This window comes from Amblyomma mixtum, chromosome 4, assembly GCF_055824585.1.
Source record: "Amblyomma mixtum isolate Tamu chromosome 4, ASM5582458v1, whole genome shotgun sequence".
Lineage (NCBI taxonomy): Eukaryota > Metazoa > Arthropoda > Arachnida > Ixodida > Ixodidae > Amblyomma > Amblyomma mixtum.
In genome coordinates this window covers 12,886,822-12,897,307 of record NC_143015.1, presented here as the reverse complement: position 1 = coordinate 12,897,307, position 10,486 = coordinate 12,886,822, and positions in this window count along the sequence as shown.

The window sequence follows — 10,486 nt, the reverse complement described above, 5'->3', positions numbered from 1 at the left end:
ACAGCAACATCAGGATAAAAGAAAAAAGAAAAAAAAGAAAAAAACCCCTTAACCTCTGCAGAAAAAAACTAAAAGATTTTGATAACAGAACTTTGAGCAGGCCATCTCGTAGCAAAAGCAGAGTCAAACAATCGTAGCAAAGGCAGAGTCAAACAAGAGAAGCAAAAGCAGTCAAAAAAATTAAAAAATACAATCGTAGCAAAGGCAGAGTCAAATGTATTAAGCAAAAGCAGTCAGAACCCGATAAACAACAAAACGGAAAGCAAAAAACAGTAAAAAAGTTAACAACCCGCCTAAAACAAACAACAGACGGCCGCTAGAAATGCAGGGCTGAAAAGATGCACAGCACATGGCGTTACAAAAAACTGTCAAGAAAGGACACTTCATTTCTACGGAGGGATACTGAGGAGTCGCTAACACAAGTGCTTCCCTTCTTATTGATCATAAAGGCCTCAAGAATTTCGCGTGCCACCTGATCGCGACTCCTGCCGAGAATCCTTATTCCGTTAAGCACTGGCTCACACTTGCAATCTTTACAATGTAGGGGCAAATTCGACCCGCCTCCGTTTTCTAACGACTTTTCGTGTTCCCGTGTTCTGTCGTTAATGCAGCGACCTGTCTGGCCTATATAGACCCCCCCGCACGTCAGTGGGATTTCGTACACCACTCCGACGGCACAAGAAACGAAATGCTTGCCGTGCCTCTTTCCGCACATGGCTTTCTTCTCTTCGCTGATCCGCGAGCATAACCCGCTCAGCTTTCTTGGCGCAGAGAAAACGACAGGAACGTCGTACCGGCCAGCAACTTTCTTCAAGTTGTGCGCCACACGGTGTATATAAGGGACCACTTGTGGTCGCTTTGATCCCGGCTTAGCATGGAATTTCTTCTTCTTTCCTTTCATTTTTTGAAGGAGGGTCTCCGCTACGCTACAAACAACAGAACACGGGAAGCCAGCCATTTGAAGCCTTTCGATCTGATTGTTAAAGCTAGCCTCAGCCATGTGAGCACAGGACTTAAGCAATGCGGACTCGAGGCAAAGTGAAGCGATCGCCCTTGTGTAATATATTTTTATCAACTATTGACCGTGCTTTAGCTTCTTCCCTTGACAGTGGCCCAGTCCTGCGAATTTTTAGATATGTGGACGACTTCTTGGTAATACTAAAAAATACTAACTCTGCATTGACGCTCCCCAGCACAGTGGAAAGAATCTTATCCGTTTTTAGACAACAGGGAAAAGGGCTGGCTTTTACTCACGAACTTCCTGACAACAACAGCTTGCAGTTTTTAGATATTAATATCAAGCTTTTAGAAGGACGTGTTTGTTGGATGTATTCCCCACGAGCAAAAAAGGAACTTCTTCCGTACGGATCAGCGCACTCTAAGACAGTAAAAAGGGCGATCGCTTCACTTTGCCTCGAGTCCGCATTGCTTAAGTCCTGTGCTCACATGGCTGAGGCTAGCTTTAACAATCAGATCGAAAGGCTTCAAATGGCTGGCTTCCCGTGTTCTGTTGTTTGTAGCGTAGCGGAGACCCTCCTTCAAAAAATGAAAGGAAAGAAGAAGAAATTCCATGCTAAGCCGGGATCAAAGCGACCACAAGTGGTCCCTTATATACACCGTGTGGCGCACAACTTGAAGAAAGTTGCTGGCCGGTACGACGTTCCTGTCGTTTTCTCTGCGCCAAGAAAGCTGAGCGGGTTATGCTCGCGGATCAGCGAAGAGAAGAAAGCCATGTGCGGAAAGAGGCACGGCAAGCATTTCGTTTCTTGTGCCGTCGGAGTGGTGTACGAAATCCCACTGACGTGCGGGGGGGTCTATATAGGCCAGACAGGTCGCTGCATTAACGACAGAACACGGGAACACGAAAAGTCGTTAGAAAACGGAGGCGGGTCGAATTTGCCCCTACATTGTAAAGATTGCAAGTGTGAGCCAGTGCTTAACGGAATAAGGATTCTCGGCAGGAGTCGCGATCAGGTGGCACGCGAAATTCTTGAGGCCTTTATGATCAATAAGAAGGGAAGCACTTGTGTTAGCGACTCCTCAGTATCCCTCCGTAGAAATGAAGTGTCCTTTCTTGACAGTTTTTTGTAACGCCATGTGCTGTGCATCTTTTCAGCCCTGCATTTCTAGCGGCCGTCTGTTGTTTGTTTTAGGCGGGTTGTTAACTTTTTTACTGTTTTTTGCTTTCCGTTTTGTTGTTTATCGGGTTCTGACTGCTTTTGCTTAATACATTTGACTCTGCCTTTGCTACGATTGTATTTTTTAATTTTTTTGACTGCTTTTGCTTCTCTTGTTTGACTCTGCCTTTGCTACGATTGTTTGACTCTGCTTTTGCTACGAGATGGCCTGCTCAAAGTTCTGTTATCAAAATCTTTTAGTTTTTTTCTGCAGAGGTTAAGGGGTTTTTTTCTTTTTTTTCTTTTTTCTTTTATCCTGATGTTGCTGTTTCTTTTCCACGTGTTGGGTTCTGAGCGATATTGCGATTAGTGTCATGCCTGAGCTGTATAAATATGCCTCCTTTCCATGCAATAAAACAGTTGGTAGTGTGCGCATGTGGTGTCCCCTCTCTTGTTGTGTTCTTCTTGTTGCGCCGCCGTTCATTTCTTCTATCTATCTATCTATCTATCTATCTATCTACCTACCTACCTACCTACCTACCTACCTACCTACCTACCTACCTACCTACCTACCTACCTACCTACCTACCTACCTACCTACCTACCTACCTACCTACCTACCTACCTACCTACCTACCTACCTACCTACCTACCTACCTACCTACCTACCTACCTACCTACCTACCTACCTACCTACCTACCTACCTACCTACCTACCTACCTACCTACCTACCTACCTACCTACCTACCTACCTACCTACCTACCTACCTACCTACCTACCTACCTACCTACCTACCTACCTACCTACCTACCTACCTACCTACCTACCTACCTACCTACCTACCTACCTACCTACCTACCTACCTACCTACCTACCTACCTACCTACCTACCTACCTACCTACCTACCTACCTACCTACCTACCTACCTACCTACCTACCTACCTACCTACCTACCTACCTACCTACCTACCTACCTACCTACCTACCTACCTACCTACCTACCTACCTACCTACCTACCTACCTACCTACCTACCTACCTACCTACCTACCTACCTACCTACCTACCTACCTACCTACCTACCTACCTACCTACCTACCTACCTACCTACCTACCTACCTACCTACCTACCTACCTACCTACCTACCTACCTACCTACCTACCTACCTACCTACCTACCTACCTACCTACCTACCTACCTACCTACCTACCTACCTACCTACCTACCTACCTACCTACCTACCTACCTACCTACCTACCTACCTACCTACCTACCTACCTACCTACCTACCTACCTACCTACCTACCTACCTACCTACCTACCTACCTACCTACCTACCTACCTACCTACCTACCTACCTACCTACCTACCTACCTACCTACCTACCTACCTACCTACCTACCTACCTACCTACCTACCTACCTACCTACCTACCTACCTACCTACCTACCTACCTACCTACCTACCTACCTACCTACCTACCTACCTACCTACCTACCTACCTACCTACCTACCTACCTACCTACCTACCTACCTACCTACCTACCTACCTACCTACCTACCTACCTACCTACCTACCTACCTACCTACCTACCTACCTACCTACCTACCTACCTACCTACCTACCTACCTACCTACCTACCTACCTACCTACCTACCTACCTACCTACCTACCTACCTACCTACCTACCTACCTACCTACCTACCTACCTACCTACCTACCTACCTACCTACCTACCTACCTACCTACCTACCTACCTACCTACCTACCTACCTACCTACCTACCTACCTACCTACCTACCTACCTACCTACCTACCTACCTACCTACCTACCTACCTACCTACCTACCTACCTACCTACCTACCTACCTACCTACCTACCTACCTACCTACCTACCTACCTACCTACCTACCTACCTACCTACCTACCTACCTACCTACCTACCTACCTACCTACCTACCTACCTACCTACCTACCTACCTACCTACCTACCTACCTACCTACCTACCTACCTACCTACCTACCTACCTACCTACCTACCTACCTACCTACCTACCTACCTACCTACCTACCTACCTACCTACCTACCTACCTACCTACCTACCTACCTACCTACCTACCTACCTACCTACCTACCTACCTACCTACCTACCTACCTACCTACCTACCTACCTACCTACCTACCTACCTACCTACCTACCTACCTACCTACCTACCTACCTACCTACCTACCTACCTACCTACCTACCTACCTACCTACCTACCTACCTACCTACCTACCTACCTACCTACCTACCTACCTACCTACCTACCTACCTACCTACCTACCTACCTACCTACCTACCTACCTACCTACCTACCTACCTACCTACCTACCTACCTACCTACCTACCTACCTACCTACCTACCTACCTACCTACCTACCTACCTACCTACCTACCTACCTACCTACCTACCTACCTACCTACCTACCTACCTACCTACCTACCTACCTACCTACCTACCTACCTACCTACCTACCTACCTACCTACCTACCTACCTACCTACCTACCTACCTACCTACCTACCTACCTACCTACCTACCTACCTACCTACCTACCTACCTACCTACCTACCTACCTACCTACCTACCTACCTACCTACCTACCTACCTACCTACCTACCTACCTACCTACCTACCTACCTACCTACCTACCTACCTACCTACCTACCTACCTACCTACCTACCTACCTACCTACCTACCTACCTACCTACCTACCTACCTACCTACCTACCTACCTACCTACCTACCTACCTACCTACCTACCTACCTACCTACCTACCTACCTACCTACCTACCTACCTACCTACCTACCTACCTACCTACCTACCTACCTACCTACCTACCTACCTACCTACCTACCTACCTACCTACCTACCTACCTACCTACCTACCTACCTACCTACCTACCTACCTACCTACCTACCTACCTACCTACCTACCTACCTACCTACCTACCTACCTACCTACCTACCTACCTACCTACCTACCTACCTACCTACCTACCTACCTACCTACCTACCTACCTACCTACCTACCTACCTACCTACCTACCTACCTACCTACCTACCTACCTACCTACCTACCTACCTACCTACCTACCTACCTACCTACCTACCTACCTACCTACCTACCTACCTACCTACCTACCTACCTACCTACCTACCTACCTACCTACCTACCTACCTACCTACCTACCTACCTACCTACCTACCTACCTACCTACCTACCTACCTACCTACCTACCTACCTACCTACCTACCTACCTACCTACCTACCTACCTACCTACCTACCTACCTACCTACCTACCTACCTACCTACCTACCTACCTACCTACCTACCTACCTACCTACCTACCTACCTACCTACCTACCTACCTACCTACCTACCTACCTACCTACCTACCTACCTACCTACCTACCTACCTACCTACCTACCTACCTACCTACCTACCTACCTACCTACCTACCTACCTACCTACCTACCTACCTACCTACCTACCTACCTACCTACCTACCTACCTACCTACCTACCTACCTACCTACCTACCTACCTACCTACCTACCTACCTACCTACCTACCTACCTACCTACCTACCTACCTACCTACCTACCTACCTACCTACCTACCTACCTACCTACCTACCTACCTACCTACCTACCTACCTACCTACCTACCTACCTACCTACCTACCTACCTACCTACCTACCTACCTACCTACCTACCTACCTACCTACCTACCTACCTACCTACCTACCTACCTACCTACCTACCTACCTACCTACCTACCTACCTACCTACCTACCTACCTACCTACCTACCTACCTACCTACCTACCTACCTACCTACCTACCTACCTACCTACCTACCTACCTACCTACCTACCTACCTACCTACCTACCTACCTACCTACCTACCTACCTACCTACCTACCTACCTACCTACCTACCTACCTACCTACCTACCTACCTACCTACCTACCTACCTACCTACCTACCTACCTACCTACCTACCTACCTACCTACCTACCTACCTACCTACCTACCTACCTACCTACCTACCTACCTACCTACCTACCTACCTACCTACCTACCTACCTACCTACCTACCTACCTACCTACCTACCTACCTACCTACCTACCTACCTACCTACCTACCTACCTACCTACCTACCTACCTACCTACCTACCTACCTACCTACCTACCTACCTACCTACCTACCTACCTACCTACCTACCTACCTACCTACCTACCTACCTACCTACCTACCTACCTACCTACCTACCTACCTACCTACCTACCTACCTACCTACCTACCTACCTACCTACCTACCTACCTACCTACCTACCTACCTACCTACCTACCTACCTACCTACCTACCTACCTACCTACCTACCTACCTACCTACCTACCTACCTACCTACCTACCTACCTACCTACCTACCTACCTACCTACCTACCTACCTACCTACCTACCTACCTACCTACCTACCTACCTACCTACCTACCTACCTACCTACCTACCTACCTACCTACCTACCTACCTACCTACCTACCTACCTACCTACCTACCTACCTACCTACCTACCTACCTACCTACCTACCTACCTACCTACCTACCTACCTACCTACCTACCTACCTACCTACCTACCTACCTACCTACCTACCTACCTACCTACCTACCTACCTACCTACCTACCTACCTACCTACCTACCTACCTACCTACCTACCTACCTACCTACCTACCTACCTACCTACCTACCTACCTACCTACCTACCTACCTACCTACCTACCTACCTACCTACCTACCTACCTACCTACCTACCTACCTACCTACCTACCTACCTACCTACCTACCTACCTACCTACCTACCTACCTACCTACCTACCTACCTACCTACCTACCTACCTACCTACCTACCTACCTACCTACCTACCTACCTACCTACCTACCTACCTACCTACCTACCTACCTACCTACCTACCTACCTACCTACCTACCTACCTACCTACCTACCTACCTACCTACCTACCTACCTACCTACCTACCTACCTACCTACCTACCTACCTACCTACCTACCTACCTACCTACCTACCTACCTACCTACCTACCTACCTACCTACCTACCTACCTACCTACCTACCTACCTACCTACCTACCTACCTACCTACCTACCTACCTACCTACCTACCTACCTACCTACCTACCTACCTACCTACCTACCTACCTACCTACCTACCTACCTACCTACCTACCTACCTACCTACCTACCTACCTACCTACCTACCTACCTACCTACCTACCTACCTACCTACCTACCTACCTACCTACCTACCTACCTACCTACCTACCTACCTACCTACCTACCTACCTACCTACCTACCTACCTACCTACCTACCTACCTACCTACCTACCTACCTACCTACCTACCTACCTACCTACCTACCTACCTACCTACCTACCTACCTACCTACCTACCTACCTACCTACCTACCTACCTACCTACCTACCTACCTACCTACCTACCTACCTACCTACCTACCTACCTACCTACCTACCTACCTACCTACCTACCTACCTACCTACCTACCTACCTACCTACCTACCTACCTACCTACCTACCTACCTACCTACCTACCTACCTACCTACCTACCTACCTACCTACCTACCTACCTACCTACCTACCTACCTACCTACCTACCTACCTACCTACCTACCTACCTACCTACCTACCTACCTACCTACCTACCTACCTACCTACCTACCTACCTACCTACCTACCTACCTACCTACCTACCTACCTACCTACCTACCTACCTACCTACCTACCTACCTACCTACCTACCTACCTACCTACCTACCTACCTACCTACCTACCTACCTACCTACCTACCTACCTACCTACCTACCTACCTACCTACCTACCTACCTACCTACCTACCTACCTACCTACCTACCTACCTACCTACCTACCTACCTACCTACCTACCTACCTACCTACCTACCTACCTACCTACCTACCTACCTACCTACCTACCTACCTACCTACCTACCTACCTACCTACCTACCTACCTACCTACCTACCTACCTACCTACCTACCTACCTACCTACCTACCTACCTACCTACCTACCTACCTACCTACCTACCTACCTACCTACCTACCTACCTACCTACCTACCTACCTACCTACCTACCTACCTACCTACCTACCTACCTACCTACCTACCTACCTACCTACCTACCTACCTACCTACCTACCTACCTACCTACCTACCTACCTACCTACCTACCTACCTACCTACCTACCTACCTACCTACCTACCTACCTACCTACCTACCTACCTACCTACCTACCTACCTACCTACCTACCTACCTACCTACCTACCTACCTACCTACCTACCTACCTACCTACCTACCTACCTACCTACCTACCTACCTACCTACCTACCTACCTACCTACCTACCTACCTACCTACCTACCTACCTACCTACCTACCTACCTACCTACCTACCTACCTACCTACCTACCTACCTACCTACCTACCTACCTACCTACCTACCTACCTACCTACCTACCTACCTACCTACCTACCTACCTACCTACCTACCTACCTACCTACCTACCTACCTACCTACCTACCTACCTACCTACCTACCTACCTACCTACCTACCTACCTACCTACCTACCTACCTACCTACCTACCTACCTACCTACCTACCTACCTACCTACCTACCTACCTACCTACCTACCTACCTACCTACCTACCTACCTACCTACCTACCTACCTACCTACCTACCTACCTACCTACCTACCTACCTACCTACCTACCTACCTACCTACCTACCTACCTACCTACCTACCTACCTACCTACCTACCTACCTACCTACCTACCTACCTACCTACCTACCTACCTACCTACCTACCTACCTACCTACCTACCTACCTACCTACCTACCTACCTACCTACCTACCTACCTACCTACCTACCTACCTACCTACCTACCTACCTACCTACCTACCTACCTACCTACCTACCTACCTACCTACCTACCTACCTACCTACCTACCTACCTACCTACCTACCTACCTACCTACCTACCTACCTACCTACCTACCTACCTACCTACCTACCTACCTACCTACCTACCTACCTACCTACCTACCTACCTACCTACCTACCTACCTACCTACCTACCTACCTACCTACCTACCTACCTACCTACCTACCTACCTACCTACCTACCTACCTACCTACCTACCTACCTACCTACCTACCTACCTACCTACCTACCTACCTACCTACCTACCTACCTACCTACCTACCTACCTACCTACCTACCTACCTACCTACCTACCTACCTACCTACCTACCTACCTACCTACCTACCTACCTACCTACCTACCTACCTACCTACCTACCTACCTACCTACCTACCTACCTACCTACCTACCTACCTACCTACCTACCTACCTACCTACCTACCTACCTACCTACCTACCTACCTACCTACCTACCTACCTACCTACCTACCTACCTACCTACCTACCTACCTACCTACCTACCTACCTACCTACCTACCTACCTACCTACCTACCTACCTACCTACCTACCTACCTACCTACCTACCTACCTACCTACCTACCTACCTACCTACCTACCTACCTACCTACCTACCTACCTACCTACCTACCTACCTACCTACCTACCTACCTACCTACCTACCTACCTACCTACCTACCTACCTACCTACCTACCTACCTACCTACCTACCTACCTACCTACCTACCTACCTACCTACCTACCTACCTACCTACCTACCTACCTACCTACCTACCTACCTACCTACCTACCTACCTACCTACCTACCTACCTACCTACCTACCTACCTACCTACCTACCTACCTACCTACCTACCTACCTACCTACCTACCTACCTACCTACCTACCTACCTACCTACCTACCTACCTACCTACCTACCTACCTACCTACCTACCTACCTACCTACCTACCTACCTACCTACCTACCTACCTACCTACCTACCTACCTACCTACCTACCTACCTACCTACCTACCTACCTACCTACCTACCTACCTACCTACCTACCTACCTACCTACCTACCTACCTACCTACCTACCTACCTACCTACCTACCTACCTACCTACCTACCTACCTACCTACCTACCTACCTACCTACCTACCTACCTACCTACCTACCTACCTACCTACCTACCTACCTACCTACCTACCTACCTACCTACCTACCTACCTACCTACCTACCTACCTACCTACCTACCTAC